This window comes from Mastomys coucha, unplaced genomic scaffold (assembly GCF_008632895.1).
Source record: "Mastomys coucha isolate ucsf_1 unplaced genomic scaffold, UCSF_Mcou_1 pScaffold12, whole genome shotgun sequence".
Lineage (NCBI taxonomy): Eukaryota > Metazoa > Chordata > Mammalia > Rodentia > Muridae > Mastomys > Mastomys coucha.
In genome coordinates this window covers 73462959-73481859 of record NW_022196894.1, presented here as the reverse complement: position 1 = coordinate 73481859, position 18901 = coordinate 73462959, and the positions used below count along the sequence as shown (strand labels likewise).

General features: G+C 40.0%; 1 protein-coding gene across 7 annotated transcripts in view; it reads left to right on the top strand.

Moving 5' to 3' along the window:
* Positions 1–18901, top strand: part of Nrip1 (nuclear receptor interacting protein 1) — an 85126-nt gene that overhangs the window by 51349 nt on the left and 14876 nt on the right. The window lies entirely within an intron of this gene.

Below are 18901 nucleotides of genomic sequence, written 5' to 3'. Positions count from 1 at the left end.
TTTACCAGATTCTTCTGAGGCCCACTTTCCCTGTGCTGATAGTCCTTCCCAGGGTATCTTTCTGTAGTCACACCATACTATTTGATTGTCATGTTAGCAAGGTTTGTGCAATCCAACGAAGTCTTCGATTTAACCAGCCCAAAGCTTATTTTTCCATTACTGAAAGTCCTAGGTTTGTGTCGATGGAGTGATTTTCACAGTGCTGCAAATCTAAAAGATGTAACTGTAGTTTTCAGGTTTATCACCATGACACTAAAGTCTAGTCAAGGAAAAAAATACCCAGCTTGAATTCATTATAAATGAAATGGAAGAAGCGTTTACTTTTGAGGACTAATAGTCCCCCCCCTTCTTTTTTGTGATTTCTTGCTTACATAATTTGTTATGAAAGAGTGCTTCTAGGTAAGCCATCTCTCCAGAATGCCTGTAATATCTTCTCTTCTGCTCTGGAAGGGTTAAGAGGAGACAGCATCCTGTCAAAGACCTTGTTTTTAATTTTGCTTCTCATACTGGAGCTGATCCTGCTAAGAGCAGCCCAGATTAGTTCGGGAAACCTTTGAAGAGATTTAAGATGTCCTTCAGCCAGTTTGAAGGTTTTTGTCTTGCAAATCCAGTACAAGGGCGCCTGCAGGCATCTCGACCCTTGCTGAGCCGCTGATGCAGCTCAAGGTCACACTAACCCGCCCTGTGACATTCAACAACAACAGAAAAAAATTGCGGTGGAACTGCTTCAGCATTCAGCCAACCAACAACTTCCTCAGTGAACTGGGGAAGGAGTCTCTCTCCCCTCCCCCCTCACTCTCTTTTTTGGGGGAGGCTTTGTGAATTTTTTGCTGTAGGAAATAATCCCGGATTTCTGGTGTGCGTGATGACAAGGTCATTTCTTAATTAGAACACATGTAAAGAACAAAGCTAAATGGCTTCAAAACAGCTTTGTAGTTGATGGAGAGGATTTAAATTATTTAAAGAGATAGTCACCCATGTATGATGGAAACTGAATTCTAAAAGCATTAACTCCTTCCTGCCCGTCTCCTTGTTGTTTCTTTGCATTCTTCATGTCTTCAGGTGGCATTCTGAAATAAAGAAAATGTGTCCAAGTGTCTAGTTTATGTTTTGAGACAAAATAATAATTTATAAATGTAATCCTAAGATAAACTTTTAATGGAGTTTTCTCTCCGTGACATTGCTCCTGGGAATTTTATCAAATGGCTGGAAGAAACCCGGATGACCTTTTAGCAGCTGTGATTTATTTATTTATATTGTACAGGAGGGAGGGGAGTAATGGGCCTGATACCTTCTTTCTCTCCCTGACACACCCACTTCAGACGGAAATGCATCACTGAGCATGTTAGCCTCTGTTGCTTTATAATCACCAGTGGACATCTTTCAAGTTCTTCAAGTTTCTAAGAATTGATAGGGATTTAAAATGGACTTTATAAAATTTGTTTCTTGAGGGCAGTTGACATATTAAGGCCAAGGACATCATGCCCATGAATACTTAGCAGCCATGTTGGATTCGCTTTCCAGTGTGGGTTGGTGCTCTGCTGTGGGCTAGTGCTAAGTACCCTGCACTTCAGTGGGATAGACTCTGGGTGAGACAATGTCTTCTTCTTGTACTTTATGAATGACCCTGGTGTAGTATTGGGGCCCAGTAATTGAAAAAGAATAATTTTGGGGTTGTTATCTTTATAAGTATTAGACATAAAAAAAAAACATTAAAATTGTTATTTCTTTATGTGAAGGAAAATCACATTTGGCCAGAGAAATTTGATTTGAGTTTTATGATATTGGCAGAAGAATTTCCTCAGAATTCAAACCCTATTGCTTTTCTGCAAATAGGAGCGAATGGGAATCTGGCCAACTAGTGTGTAAAGATGTGGAGTACTTTCAGTGTATTTCAACAGACAGTTTGGATTCTGCAGGCTACACTTAACATTTTTAAGTTGGAATGGATAACACGGTAGATTGTATAAGAATTTACTAGATCTGTTATTGTGAGGGATTTTCTTCCCGTCAAGAAACATTTGCTTTAGTCCATGAAAAGAAAAAGGAGCCTTGCATCCAGACACATAGTTTTATGTATAGATATCTAAAAGGGTTTCAGGCTTGCCAAGAGACATATTAGAAGGGAATCTATATGCAAGGACATGGCGTGAGGCAGTGAGCTTTGCCCTTGCCTGGAGTCTGGTATGCCCTAAATGTCATGTATGACCCAAGCTCACCTGCTACTCGTTCTAATTTACTGTCCTAATTCATCGATTTGTTATCGCTAATTGTTCTTCATTTACTTGTGTGTAGTTTCCAGTACCTAAAGGGTTGAAAGGTTGCTGTAATTGGCACCCGCAGCTGCTCTTTCTTTTGACAGGGGATAATTTTGCAGCCTATGCTTTGTGTGACAGCTGCCTAATTGGGCATTCTCCCCTTGTAGCAAGCCTGCCTCCTCCAGCCTCCCCGCTGACAAATGGTGGTGGATTATAGATGAGGACAAGCTGACCCATTCGACCTTGCTGAGACAGCGGGGAGGGGCCTCCTGCTACTTGAGGGAAGCTTTAGGTCATTTAGAGGACAAGGTCATGAGCCAGGTGGAGAAATGACATGATATCACATGACAGTAGCCTGGTGACATGGTCAGCATGTCAAGGACAAAGGTATCAGTATTGATTAAGCGTTCCTGCAATACTTCACTGCATTCCCTATTTCTTAATTATTGCTCCTGAATGTTTTTAGGAAAGGAGAAGAGTACTGGGTGCAAAGGAAGGGTACAGAATGAGCTAAGCAGTGTTTTAACTGTGCTGGAGCGCTTGTTTACATGAAAATAGACGTGGTTGGGGAAGCTTCCTAATGAAGTTTGTTCAGTTAGATGGAGTGTTCCATTCTGCTCTTAATTATAGTTTAGTTTGCAGCCCTTTGACTAGCAGGACTTCTCAAGGTATTCAAACATTAGGCAGACAAATTAAAATGAGGTAATGTGTGTTGTTATAAAAGTATTTCCCCTCTGTCATCCCACTCCCCAATGACTGGCATAGCTTTTGTATTGAATAAAAGAAAAATAAGGCAACTGTAAATGGCTAATTAAAGAGAACCTGAGAACTCTAGGTTTAAGAGATCAAATACACGACTGAGCCTCCAGACTCCAAAGTGTTACAGATACTCTTTAAACCACTTCTGAGACCCGAATATATTTTCAAATAGCACGGAATTATACTTAGTGTAATAGCTTCAAGATAAATGGAAATTCTTTCATTGTTATTAGTAAGGCACATACTCCTTTTGATAGTAGGTTTGAGCTATTCCATTTTAAGTGTAAAATCAGAAGAATCCACGCTGAATTTATTAACCCTATCCTAATACTTGAAAGTTCTATCTCCGAGTTATGTACTGGATAGGAGCACAATTTGTAGGACGGTCTCATTTTCGAAAGCAGTGAGCATTTTTAACACGGAGCAGATCATGATTCTCAGGAGTGGAAAAAACAATTGTTTTGAGTGCTGTCAGGTAGAAGCCCTCAGCAGAACAGTGGGAAACCTTATCCCTCTGAGACTAAAAATTGAAGAATGATAAAATACGGGCTGTGTGTGTGTGTGTGTGTGTGTGTGTGCGTGCGTGTGTGCACTCACGTGTAAGATAATAATTTGCCTACACCCGGCATGTGTTGAGCTGTTCTCAAAGCCTGGCTCAGGCTTGGTGGAGGTTTAATCCTGTGCCCTTGTACACGTAACACTTGATTAGTAGTTGTGGTTCTCTCAGCAGAAGACATACCGCCCTCCTCCTTGTATTGGTCGGGACCGGGGCACTGGGGAGTCAAGGCAAAGGAGAAAGAAGAGAGGTTTTGCATTAGTATGCTATGAAAGCCTTACTGTCTGCAGAACAAATTGATGGCTCCGGTCCGTATACCTGTGCTTGGCAGCACTGTCGTGAGAGGAAGGTAGGGCTGGGATCTGGTTGATTGTATGACATATTGTGACACTCCAGGACTGTTTAACATACGCTCTTTCTGTGACACGTGCTGGATGTCTAAGGAAAGAAAAAAATGAAATGAATGAAGGTTTATAGGAGGAGTAAGCTACAGCGTGGTTCACTTCAGCCATGAGTTCATTCGAGTAAGATAATTTTGCTAAAAGGCAGCCACTGGGAACGGAACCTGGTTGATATTGAGACCCTGGAAAATCTTAAGGCACTCATGTGTTTCCTTGCTGGAAATGTGTCAGGCAAAGAAGAGATTCATAAAACTCCATGAGATTTTAACTATGGAGTGGGAGGGGCCATGGGAATTGTTAGGCACATAATTAGTTTAGGAAATTATTTTTAATACGTCCTATCCTTAAAGATCTAGTGGAGTACAGAAGACAAGTAAGATTTTTTTAGGTTAAAAGAAGTGAAGCAGCTGCTATGTTGTCTTAAACTATATTAAGAGATGTGTTATTTAGTTTGTTCTTCCAATGATTCTTCTGTGTAAACATACTCAGGGTTCTGTGGTAGGAAAAGAAATTATGTGATTTTTTTTTCTCTTATATCTTTTTAAAAAAATCTCTGTCTTATTTTTCTGATAGGGACTTGTAGTGGGCAATTTGGGGTTGGGATATATGAACTGAATGGATGTTGTAGAATTTTTAAATATGATTCACATAAGTGCAGTTGGAGTTGGACATCTCTAGCTGAGGCACTCCTGACCATGGCCACTGCATGTTTGGCTGTGTGTATGTCTGCCCTGTGAGGGGAGGGCCATGCTCTCTCTTGTCTTAGCCTCTTACCTCATATGAACTCCTGGTGCCTTTTATCCTCTCTGCCCATATCTCAGTCTGCTGAATATTGTCTGAGTGCTAGATCCGTGGCTATTAATGTGTGATGAATTAAAGATGGTTCATTGCTTACTTTTATATTGTTGAAACGAATGTGTAGCTTTGCTATAGACTACAAGCTTACTTTCATGATTGAATGCAGGCTTGTTCTGTGTATGCCAACCTTTATACCTCATAAAGACTTCCTGATACAGGTGGAGCTTTATGAATTGTAGGCAGTGATCTAGGTTTGCCCCTGTGTTGCTTAAAGGAAAATAGATGACTATGGGAGCATTTCACACATTTGTAAACTCAAACACAAAGACACAGATTCTGACATAAACTAGTAATGAACATCATCCACTTCAGGTTGTAACACCTGGTGAGGATATGATAAAGTTTTTAAAACTTTTATATTACATGGCAAAATTAGCATTACTAAGTATATATTAAGTTGAATATAGCCATCAAAGGTCTCAGTACTGTATTTTAGTGCAACTAGTTTGTGGTTTACTTGCTAAAAAGATAAAGAATAAATACAGAATATTTTATTTTCCAGGATAAGAAAAGTTGTTAAAGTCTTTGCTGTTTTTAGTTTTACATCTTTTCATTATTTTGAAATTTTGATAAAGTCTTGGAATGTTGTCCCTCCTTTTAAAAACTTATATTTTGTATTAAGTTTGTTCTTGGACAATATCACACAAGTGTGTAATACGTTCTTGTTCCTCTGGCCCCACCCCCATCCCACCCACCCTGTCCCATCTCTTTTCTACTCTTGTCCATGCTGCCCTTCCTTTTCCACTTCCAACTCTCTTTCTCCTTTTGTTTTGTTTGTGACCCAACAAGCTGGATATGCCGGTGTTCTTGGGAACGAGGCTGGTAAGACTGCCCAAGAATAGAGACTGGGGAGCAGGGAGGGGAGCTAGCCGGAACAACGTTGAGTAAAAAATCTTCATGGAAACCTGCTAGATTGTAATCCAGTGACAAGAAAAGATGAAAGGTTGGTATCACACATGGCTGAAGAATGATGGGTCTAAAAGCCAAGGGTTTCTTAGACAGAATCCCCAAGACGTTCCTTCTGAGTGTTGGTCTTTCCCACTTTTAGAACAAATACTAGGCATCTATATATATACAAACACATGGATAATCATGCATATATGTACATATATACTATAATAATTAGCCAAGAAAAATAAGGATAAAAGGATAACCAAAGAAAAACTTAATTTTTATATTTTCTTGTTTCTTATCAAGGAACCAAGGCTGTGGTACCCATATCATATCCATAATGCTTACATGCTGTCAGGTTACATAATTGCTGCTCAGTAAATCACTTTGGAACAACTGAAGATAAACTGGATATTAAACCCCTCCCCATACACGTCTCCTCTCTTTTGTCTGTTTCCATCTTCAGTTAACACTGTGGCCAGTTTAGCATTTATTGACTTCTAGAAGTATTGAAGGTATTAAAGAAACAGGAATTCCATTTTTTAGAACCAACTACACCACCACATCTCTGGCTTCTTTGTTGGAGTTGTTCAGATGTCTGACTGAGCCTCACTTTGGGCCCCTTCTGTTGTATGCTTAGGAGCCTCTCCACAGTAGTTGTCTGCTTCCGCCCCCACCCCCCACCCCCCGCTTAGCTGCTGATCTATTGTGATACTGGATTTTTATAAGCTGGTTTTATTTAAAGCTATAAAATTCTATAAGGATTTTATCTGTGAATTTACCTGTTTGTCAATTAATATCAACTAGTTTAAAAGTTCAGGAAAATTGTGTATGCCAACTTTAGTCAGAGAGCCCTGGGTAATTAAGAATTAAGTAAACATTTAGTTTTGGCGATTAATTGAATCTATAAAGTTAAAAATATGCATGAAAATAGCATTATGTGTATGACACCTTTGTAAACATATTTAAAAAGTCAAGTTTTTTTCTTATTTGCCATCTAATGTTCTGTGGACATGAACTGGTGCTCCTTAAGTCCCAGACCAAGGACATTAATGAAGGAAAATAAGGCCGGGAGAATACAAAGAGAAGTTTGAGTTTTATAATTTTTGTTTCTTATCATTAGAAAACAGAAACACAGGAAGTGGTGTCAGAGGTCATGTAATCATTGGGAACACCGGGCTTCTTATATGTTGTTTCATATAGGCAGCTTAGCACCCACCGTGGGCCTGACAGTAACTCGCCAATATCTACAGTGTTGAATTAATTGTACTGAAATAGGAACACTATTCATGTTTTACACTTGTAGCCACAATTAAGTTAATTTATGACTAAATAGACTATAAGTAGAAGATGACTGTATGCACACATACATGTATGTACACAGTTTGTACATGTTACCACCTGCTATTATGGATTGCCTCCTAAGGATATAAAGCCAGAATTATTTTCATGCCAAGGATGGGTGACAAAATACTGTGTACCACCAAGAAAAAGTAAAACTTTTAAAGACAATTTTATAGACATGTGTAGTAAATTTCTGAGTAATATATTCATAGACGCACGGTAGTAGTCTCTAGGTAACTAACTTTAGGGCACTGTGTTCTTTAGTGGCATCGTCATCTCTGAATGGAGAGAGGAAGCACTTGATAGACATGGAGTCTTTCAAGGCCAGTTACATACTGAGCTGTCAAACTGAAGAACTGTGCTCACTCTGATCTTATGGAGACTTCAGGGGTGGACTCCAAGTCTGCAGCCATGTCCCTGCAGAGCGCGTCCTAGCAACACAAGGGTGTCCACAGACGAGGCCCTCTTGTGGGCAGTTAATAGAACGTGATTTAGCTATGGGTGTGTTAGTCCTTCATCCATCTGCCTTGATATCAGTGACTAGGTTTTATTTACAGGGGACAAATGGGCAAGGAATGAGGAATTCTTTTAGAGAATTCTTTTAGAGTCAACTATGCATGGAGGCATTGAGAAACCAGTGAGGGATGGGCATGTGGTGGGGACTTGGCCTGTCTGGTAACACAGACGAGGTTAGTGACTTACAAGTTATAGGGTCAGCAGTTTAATTGTTTCTTACCCTTTCCACCCCATTCCATTATGGAAGAGAAATCTCCAGGCCTGGATCCTTTAGGTCAGCAATTGGGCAACCTTTACAAGCAAATTAGCCTCCAGTGCAGTGCTGCCCCACTGAAAAGACATAGCATTGTCATGGAGCATTGTGTATGAGATGGTGACTTTGCAAGGTCCCATTTCCCATGTAAGACGGACGTGCCTCTATGGGTGTTTTTGTAGTCCACTTTTCCTATGACTAACAGGATGACCAGGCCACATCCTATGAAATATCAAAGTTACTGATTCGATTTCCCCCTTTACTTCTGGTGTTCTTACTGCTTTTATCTTTTTAACTTTTTTATCTTTTTAACTTTTTTTTAACTTTTGCTCAGACTTAACCTAAAATAAGGTATGGGGCTCAGTAATAGTGTGAATCTCCCAGCGTACACATTTGGCCTCTATCTGTTACATAATTTTTATTTTCATTGTTTTTATTAAGATATCAAATCTGTACATAATCTTTAGTGAGCACATGCTAATATGTCAGTGAACCATGACTTGCAGTCAAAAACACAGTGATGTTTTGGAAAAATGAGTGGCCAGAGTGGACGAAGACTTTTTCTCACATTGTATCACTTGGCGTTCTTCAGGTTACTGCTTAGTTTGCAGACCTGTGGCGGCTGCAGCAGCTGCTCTTCCTCCTCCTCCTCCTCCTCCTCCTCCTCCTCCTCCTCCTCCTCCTCCTCCTCCTCCTCCTCTTCCTCTTCCTCCTCTTCCTCCTCTTCTTCCTCTTCCTTCTTTTAATTGTAGACATTTCTGAACATTTATAGAATTTTGGGTAGTTTCTTTTTCTTTTTAGAGAAATAGGCGGCATGGTATGACTGTACAACAATAAATGCCTAGTGGAATAGCAGTTGGGTGGGCTCCTGACAGGCAAGAGGTTGGGAATGTTAGGCACACCTTGCGATTTGCTGTGAGATTACATAATGTGTTTCTTTTTCATCATACAGTATTCTGGTTGTAAAAGAAGTAATTATTAATTCTGTGGGGCATACAAGCATGGTACTTAAAAGAAAAATAACAATTTCACTTATAAAACACCTTCGTTTTTTTTCTTTACATCACAATTTGAATGGTTGCAAGTCAGCTCTACTCATTGTTTCCTGGGATTGTGTGCACGTGTGTGTGTGTGTGTGTGTGTGTGTGTGTGTGTGTACACACATAAGTGCCAGACATGCATTTGCTCACAAAATGTGCCTCCTATGTCCTATTGAGAACAGTAAACACAGCTTTTCCTACATCATCTACTGTTGTCTAGTGGTGGGAGGAGATGGTGCTAAACAAATCGTGTTAAAGAAAGCAAAGCGAGCAGAAGTTACCATATGAAGAAGGACCAACACCAAAGGGTCTACTGGGTATTTGATCAGGGAATGTATGCTGACTTTCCTGGGAAGGTAAGCTTCAGAAGTGACACTTGAGCTGGATAGAGTGAGGAATTGCAGGAGAGCAGACCCGAGGTAGGAAAACACTCTCCTTGGTGAGCATGCCAGGGATTCTGTGTGCCTGGAGCTGCTGGCCCTACTGGGCACAAAAAGCCTCCAGTGGCTTCCCACCCCACCCCTGACCAGAGAACACAGTGAAGGGAAAGTATACACAGCATGCAGCTAAAGAATCTAGTAAAGCTTAAGAATTTTCATTGGTTTTTATGCAACAAATTAATATTTTGGACTAAATACAACATTGTCTATTCTTGACCTTTTAACAAGAGTTTTGTTTCTCTTTTAAAAGACTTTTCATATAGGAAAATTACAGTAGTATTTGTGGCCTTCCTTACAGTTTTGCTGAGCATTGATCGAAAAGACAGGACTGGATGACCTGGGATGATTCTTTACATTCGCATATTTCAAGGCAGTCAGGCCTTGGTCTCTCAGTAGTGGGTTAGGAAGGAATTTCAGCTTGAGTCCGAGTGAAATCAGAAGCGGAACATGGGAAATGAGGAACTCTCACTACAGGTTGTAGGGATGCTCGAGGGGTCCACAGGTGAGATAAGGCACACACAGTATAGCCTAAAGCCAGTCAGAACAATGGTTGTTAGGGAGAAGGTGTAGGTGTTGGTTTTAGGTTGGTCTCACAAGTCTGAGAACCATTTTAATGTCTTCTTCATGGCATATTCAATATTTACAAAGTAAAATGTCTCCTAACCTCTGACAATCTTATAGTCACACAAACATTTCTACTTTAAAATGGTATATAAACAAACATACAATATAAAGTATTTAGTTGATGATTCATTTGGAGCTGTGCACCTCTCAAATCTCCTTGGCCAAATGCATATTTGTTTCATGTTACCAGTGGTTTCTATTTTGTTTTGTTTTGTTTTGTTTGTTTTTGTTTTGCTTTTCTTAAAAACTTAGACTGGAGCTCACTCTGTAGCCAAAGCTGTGCTAGAACTCATGGCAATCCTCCTGCCTCTGCCATTCAACCTCTAATACTACACAAACCTCTTTGCCTGACTTAAACTCAGATTTTTCAGGAACTTAAACCATTGGTTTCTTTTCCCTCTCAATGATAGCATTGCTAAATTTCTGTTAGTACCATCTATCTGGTTACCTTTTAAATTATATAGTCAAAAGGAGATAAGGATGTAAATTCTTATCAATATATAAATATCTATCTATATATCATACCATCCATGAAATTACCAATATGATACATTTCTGTGTTTTAATCTCACAATTTGTCTTTTCCCAGTTATGCAGAAGTCAATGTGACCCTTTTATTCTAAACATAAACTCCAAGAAGTTCTACTTTGTAAAGTTTGTATTATCCAATAATAAAACTAGAAAAACATACCAAATTTAGGTTTAGTGTCCTGTAGGGTTTGGTTTTAATCACAGTGAAGTGTTTTGGTTTCTTTCTCTGTTTCCTAGGCTTTGTGTTGAGCTCTCTGCTGTATGGACACTTTTTTTGGAGGGTCACTTTCCTCCACAGATGAGTTCTGTTATTTGTCACAAAGCCATTTGCAGTTTGACATTTTGAAGCAGTAGTAAGGGTTTGTTTGTTATTGCGGAAGTTCTTACCTATAAACAGAATGTAAAACCTTAACCACTTTCATCATTATATTATAAACCGTACTCAATCGATTTATAGATTACTGAAATGATACCTTTGTTCGTGTTTATTTTAAAGAGTTTCTTTAGGTTTTGCAAGATATTCAGAATGAGGATTTATTCTGAGTAAAATGCTCAGAGTAGGGAGAAAAAGAAAAACGTAGTCTCAAAGGAAACACAGGTTTTTTTTTGTTTGTTTGTTTTTGTTTTAAACCTTGGATGAGGTCACTTACAGTCTTAAATGTAAATGGACAATATTTTCAGTCCACTTGCAGTTTCATACTACCTTTAGTTAGGGTTTCCTTTGCTGTGAACAGACATGTCCAAGGCAACTCTTATAAGGATATCATTAATTTAGGCTGACTTACAGGTTCAGAGGTTCAGTCCATTATCAGCAAGGCAGGAAAGATGGCAGCATCTAGGCAGGCATGGTGCAGGAGGAGCTGAGAGTTCTACATCTTGTTCTGAAAGGAACTAGGAGAAAATGGACTTCTAAGAAGTTAGAAGGAGGATCTCAAAGCCCACTCCCACAGTGACACACTTCCTCCTACAAGGCCACACCTACTTTAGGACCATACCTTTTGGTACTGTTATTTTTCAAGGGCCAAGCATATTCAAACTACCAAATTCCACTTCCCTACCCCTGAAGGGTAGCTTGTTCAAACACTGAGTCAATCAGGGACCATAGCTAGCCATAGCATAATGCAAAATAAATTTAGTCCAACTTTAAAAGTTCTATCATCTTTAACAGTCTCAACAAATGTTAAAAGTCCAAAGTTCAAAGTCTCTTCTTAGATTCATCCAGTCACTTAACTGTAATCTTCAATAAAATCAAAATCAAAGAGCAGATCGAATACCTCCAGCATCATAGGATATACGACCAAAATGTAGTTGTGGGGAAATACTGGACCAACGCAAGACCAAAACCCAAAAGTTGGGCAGACTCCAAACTCTGCATCTCCATGTCTGATGTAAAAGTATTTTTCATCTTTCCAATTCTCATCTTTGTTGACTGCATCAAAGTTCTTTCTCTTTGTCTGGTTCCACTCCTGTTGGCAGCTTTCCTTAGCAGGTATCCACGGCTCTAGCTTTATAGTATACTTTTTAAGTCTTTCTCCTGCACATATGGCCTGTAAGAATGTTGTAGGGAAATTGAGTGGAAGTGTGATTTTTATTTTTCTTTCCATAAAAGAGTATATTAATTCCTTAAAAAATAATTCTATTACTTTTAATTACTTGTATGTGTGTGCATCTGGGTGGAGGTATGTGCACATGAGTACTGGTGCTACAGAAGCTAGAAGGATGGAATCCTCTCTAGCTAGGATCCCCTATAGTTAAGGACAGTTGCCAGCTGCCCACCACTAGCTAGGAATCAAAGTCAGGTCCTCAGCAAGAACAGTACATGCTTTTGACTGCTGAGAGCCATCTCTCCATACCACTATATTAGTTTCTTTACTAGAAGAAAGTGTGGGAACTTGGAGTCATATATACTTTCCTTTTATTTTAATATCAGATATATTATCATTAAAACTTTACTACAAAAAGTCTTCAGTGCTATCCAGAAGTGCTTCTTTTTTTTTTTTTTTTTTTTTAAGATAAGAAGGAAGATCAAATAGGTGTTTTATTCCATCTGGAGTGGGCAGCACATGCTTATACCTGGAAGGAACGTCTGTGCTAAAGAGTAGAACAGTGCAACCAAAGGCAGAGGGGTCAGATTTAGCTGTGCCAGCCCTTTGTAATAAGGAGGTAAAGTATCCAGAGCCCGGAAACATGCAGTGGGATCTTACAGAGGCTCTTGTGGGGTCTTCTGCTTTTAAACCAGTAAAGCAAAGGACACAGAGGAGCTGCTCTGGCTTTCTTTAGTAGCTCTTGTAGCACCAGAGTTCCAAAACTGGCCCACGTGACCCACTCTATGCCTCTGTCTCGCCTCCCAGTCTTGACCCGATGGCAAAAGACAAAGTGCAGGAAGGAAGTAACCCAGTGTGGTGCACCCAGAGAATGGTAGCAATAGAGCTGTTGCTTCTGTCTGCCCAAAGTCTTCTAATGTAGAATAAAACATCTAACTGCAGTTTTGCAACTGTCTAAACATTCAGGGTTGTAATATAAAACCAGGAGCTACCAACGGTTAAGACAAGTTGAAGACATGTAAAGGCCCAGTAGTAATTTATGGTAGCAAGAGAAATGAGAAGTTTCCAGAGTGCTTCGATACAGCCAGCCTTAGTTGTTCCACCTCTGTCCTATTCCACATCGTCAATGAATTTTGACATAGAGTGAGGGCTGCTTGCTGTTAGAGGCAGTGAATATTTTCTATGCAAAATGGGACCATATTTGTCTAATGATATTACAAGTTGGCTAAATCATGATGTATCTTACCATCTGAGGAAGAAACATGTGGTTAACTTAACCATTCACTGACCATCTTTTCCAAGTTCTGCTTGGAATTTTCCATATCTGCCTACTCACTCAGTTTGAATCCCATTGTCTCCTTCAATGCCTCAGCACCTCCTCTCTGATTCTTACCTTTGCCTCCTGGCCTGGACTCTTAAGATATTATACATCTAACACCAAGATTGCATGCTGGGTACAGGTGTTTCCTCTGTGCTTGCTTTTCTCTTATTGTCCAAGGTTCTCTTTGAGCCTTGCTCAAGGCTCATCATCTAAGGCTTGGGAAACCCTACCTACCCTCTCCCACGGTTAAGTGTGAATATTTGCCTTGCTTAAGAGGACCCATGGTCTGGAGAGATGGCTCAGCCCTTAAAGAGTAGGCTCACAACCAAATATGTCAGAGTAACCTACCCCAGGATAGCATTTCCCAGTGTTATTTGTCTGTTTGTTTGTTGGTCTTTTTGTTTGTTTAAACTGACAACTGTTTTGTCAAGGAGGAAACGAGGCTGGAGGTGCTAACACTGTAATTCAGCTTCTTTTCACTTCAAGTTCGAAGCCTTTCTAGTTCTGAATGCCAGGAACTTAAGCCCTGAGAATTAATCAAGTGGAAAAACAATGCATAAACCCTGTCAGGCCAGGAGTCAGGAAGCAGGACTGTGGGAGGGGAGGGCCATACGCTTACCTGATGCTGACTGACACTGATGGTTGTCTGTTTGGTGGCTGGTATTGGGCAGCTCTCTTGAACTTATGACTTACAGCGAGAGCGAAAGGGAAACAAACGGGGCAGGAGGATGCATGTTCAGGCCCAGTGCCTTTTTCTTGGGTTGATGGGAGGACCCATATGATCAGTGTTTGTGTGAAAAGGATTGTCCCCACCTGATTATTTACTTGCAAATAGTCTTAATTGTCTTCTTTGTGAATATGAGCATTTTATATAAAAAAAAATTCAACTCAAGCTCCCATATGACTACTCCCATTCACATATGGGAGTAAATGGTAAATACATATGGTAAATACATGACATACATACACACACACACACATACATGCTCACACATATGTGGTGCTTCTGTTCATGTCTATGCAGTAATTCAGGTCACTAAAATTGCATGGCTCATATGAAGATGAAAATGTATCTACTTTCAAATTTCATAGGATAAGAATTAATAAATGGCTAGGCGGTGGTGGCGCATGCCTTTAATCCCAGCACTTGGGAGGCAGGGGCAGGCGAATTTCTGAGTTCGTGGCCAGCCTGGTCTACAAAGTGAGTTCCAGGACAGCCAAGTTTACACAGAGAAACCCTGTCTGTAAAAAAAAAAAAAAGAATTAATAAATGCAGGTACTGATGAATTATAAAAGAGAACATAAAGGTAAATGTTTTTCTAGTCAAACTGTCATGAATTTTTGCAGTTCTTTTGGTGATGGATAAGTGCATTAAAAACATATTCGATATTGGAAGTGTAAAATCCACCCTGTAGCTCCATATTTTCAGAATGCCTACTCTAAAAAGAATACAAGTTAAATGAGATGTATATACTTGGGGGTCTGGAAATTTCAATCTGATATTTTTTTTATTTCTAAGAGGTATTTTATTTTATTTGCTTTGATTGTTTTTCTGTTTAATTTTTTTTTTTTTACAATAAAGTTAATTTTAAAGTTCTGAAATACATTTAATGGGATAGAAGGGAAATAGTGAAACCATTTAAAGTAAAAAGTTCTTCAACATCACTGAGTTTCACACAGCTGCAGGGATAACTTCAGGAAAGGACATGTGCAGCCAGATGGCCCGTGCTGGCCTCCTTCCCATTCCTGCAAAAGATATGTTATTCCCTCCCAGGGTAGCTCAGGCAAAGAGCTGATTATGGAATTAAAACAACCAATGTCCAATTAACCCCTGTTTTGGTCAGTGTTTTCTACCCAGTTTGAGTAATTGGCATCCTTTCATTCCATCAGGGGAAGCAGCTGGATTCTTGGTTAGTGCAGACCCCCAGGAATAAGATATCCAAAAGGCTGTTATCATCAACTCAGCCCCTACATGTGACCTTGGGCATCCTTATTTTCTTCTTTGTGTCATTAGCTTTCCTTTCTTGAAAGTCGGGGGTGTGTATTGCTCCTTAACTGCTCGTGAGGGAAAGTTACTAAAGACAAGTGAGAAAAATAGCACTTGTATTGGCAGACTTCTTCAGGATTGGAGATTATAGATGTGGTTTGCCTTCCGCACTGTGAATATAGTATGTCAGCAAAGGTGTAAAGACATGGGGCAGACACTCCCAGGACCAAGCTCAAGTGCAGGGGGGTTATAACAGACATGTGCCAGATCTTCAGGAACATGACAGATTTCTGCAGCTCCCTACAACAGGAAGGCTGGGCTCCAGTTCCAGGCAGATTCTCTATCTTACACTTCTCCCAGTGTGACTACACCACTGTCCTCTCTGCATGCTCACTCTTAGACGCTGGTGAGATGTGACTTCATCAAGGCCACAGCTAATGACACTTTGTTCTGCATCTGAGGAGCAGAAAAGATGTCCATTTTGGTCAGGTTCACAAAGCAGGCTTACTAGCCACCTTCCATATGTGCAGTTTCTCTTGCTTTGAACCTGTGCTGAGAGATTCTGAGATTGCAGAATCTCCTAGGTTAACATCTTCATGGCTCCAAGTGCTCCTGCCTCCCACACATGCATTAAATGCACTGGAAGATCCAACAGACAATTCCAGGACCTGTGAAATATGGGAATGCCAAGGCACATGCAGTCAACCCATGGTCTAGGAACCTGGTGGAGGTGACAAGCAACTCAAAAAACAAGTCAAAAACCAGTCAGGCATGGTAGTTAACTCCTGTAATCTCAGCAGCCAGAAGGCTAGGGCTGGATTGTGAGTTAGCCTGGGTGACATTAAGACTGCCTCAAAAACAACTTAAGAGAAAGTTTCCTTGTTTGGTGCTGTGTCATCCATCTATGAGTAACAGAATCATTAACACTAGTCTAGAAAACGCTAGGTAACTGTAGTAAATATAGTAAATCTATGTGAATATACACATATATATGATATATATTTATGAGGCAGCTATATTATTCTTTTTTTCACAGTTTAAAGAAACAGAGCAAAATTTGAAAACTAAGTTGACAGGAGTTCCTCACTCACCTGCTGAGCTGCTGAGCCAGTAGACAGATTGCCTGAGCACCTTCCTTACCAACTTGGTTGCCTTTCAAACTCAATTTAAACAACAAAACAAATACAAACAAGCAAACAAACAAACCCCAAGAGAATAGAATAGCAGAGATAAGATTTTAGAATGGAAAAAGTAACTTTAAATTTTCCAAGTGCTACAAAAGTATTCGCTTGGCATATGTCTTCAAGCACCTTGGTACCCTTGTTCATAGCAATCCGATGTAGCAAGAAGGGCTGGAATTAGGTGGTTTCTGGCCAGCCACCAGCTGAAGCCATCAACCAGTCTCTTAGTCCTTGCAAACACTGATGCCCTTGCCTGGTAAAATGTGAATGAAGGTAAATACTCTATCAGCCACCTCCTGGGGGATATCAAAGAAAATATATCCTACTGTCTCCTTGGAGCAGGGGATATGGCTGAAGCACACCACTGGGAAAGCAGAACTTTGAAAGGCAAAGTAGGCTTCAGGAGTCAACAGTTTGTGACAGTGTTCCCCTGAGTTTTTAACCCCTATTTTGACTAGTCAAGAATTTGTAAAAAATTGTGACTTTACAGAAGCCAGACACCTGGAGTGTTTGTTCTCTTTCTATACCCTTTGATAAACTCCTCTCAACAGGTGTTTCTGTCTCACCTAGACCTTCGGGTTGAGAGAGCTCGTCAGTGGTGACACTGTTTGTAGTGACGAGCCACCTTTCCTGTGTCTCCCAAAGGACAGGTGATCAGACCAGAGCAGGGTCTGTGGAGGGGCCGAGACAGTGAAGTGAGTGCTGCACTCACCATGGCAACTTGACTTGGATACCAGCACCCAGATGCAGTGGTGCATATTTATAATCCTAGTACTAAGGAGGCAGGGACAGGAAACTCTCTGGGACTCACTGGCCAACCAGCCGAGCCTAACTATGATCCCCAGATCCATAAAAGAGACCATCTCAGAAAAGGAAAATGTGGATGTCTCTTGAGGAGCACACACTGAAGGCTGACCTCTGACCTCGTGGGCACACGTGCATGTTCACACGCATGTGAACACAGGAAAATAAGTGAAAGAAGGAATAAATTAATAGATGAAATGGGAGGCAGGTTGTAATGTAGTACAAGGGAGAACGTCATAGTTTGATTTGTACCAGTATAGAACAAATTTTTGGAACAAGTGTGTTGCTTCTGAGTATATTTATTCCTCAATATGGTTGTATGAAATATGTATTAGCTTTGTGCATTTAACACTTTAAGGAATGGCTAGCTTGCCCAAGGTTAAACAGTTGATAAATCGAAGACCCAGAAATTGAACTGAACCCTCTCTGCCTTGAGCCTATTAAACCAGTAAGGCTCAACACTACAACTAATAATAAATAGTCTGTTACTTTCTTTCACAAAATAATTCTTTTCCTGGAGTTTTAAAAATCACAGAGTTAATTTTATTTAATAATATTGCTGAGTCTGCCAAGAGTGAGCTTGAACCTTCACTTTTTAATACAGGTCCCAGAAATGCTTTCCCTCGTATTTCTAATGATGACCATAGGCCAGTGTTATAAAGACACAGTAAACAGTATGCTCTTCATCTGAGTCAGTATTCAAGAAAGTCCTTGGTGGAGAAGGGGGCTCAGCGGGTCTGATGAAGGTGAGGGGAGTGGAGGTTCCCCCGGGGGATAGCAAGATGCTCGGGCCGAATGTCCAGTTTGGCAATGTCAGTTTTTCATGAACTGGTTTTCAGTTTCTCTGATTTTGGTCTTAAAGCGTGACTTGTTATCAGTACGTATTCATGTGTGCTTATATGTTTGTGTGTGTGTGTATGTGTGTGTGTACTTGGACTTGTGTGCAGTGTGTGTGTGTACATGTGTGCCCATGTTCTGGTTATGAATGCTGGTATGTACATACAAGGTATATATGTGGAGGGAGAAGAAAGTCTTGATGTAGATCCTCATGCGCCTTCTGGAGGAAGAGTTGCATATCTCTCTACCTTCTGTCTCTCTAGTAGGAGAGGTAAGATTACAGATAGTTCTGTGGTATGGTAGTTTTTAACTGGGCTCTTGGGGTTTGAACTCAGGTCTTCATCACATTTGCACAGCAGGCACTCTGCTCCACAAGCCACCTCCCTGGCAGCACTTTCACAGAGTCAAATGGAATCATGTTAGGTTAAGATACTGTTTTTATTTAGTCAAACTAAGTGAAAGCTGCTATTCGATATTCTCCAACTATATGAATATAAATGGAATCTTTGTTCTTTAATTAACAAATGTTTCTTCAGTGATTAATATTTAAAATGGGCATAAAGAGTACTTTCTTAGATGTACTTGATATAGTAAAATCAAAAACTTTAAAAAGGTTCTTTTGTCTCATAATTAATTATAAAATATGTGATCTCTTTGGTTTTAGAGAACAACTCTTTCAGTATGACACTTCATTTCTTAATATGCCTTTATCTAGAAAAATTCACAAATAATATTTCTATTACAAATGTGTGTTAC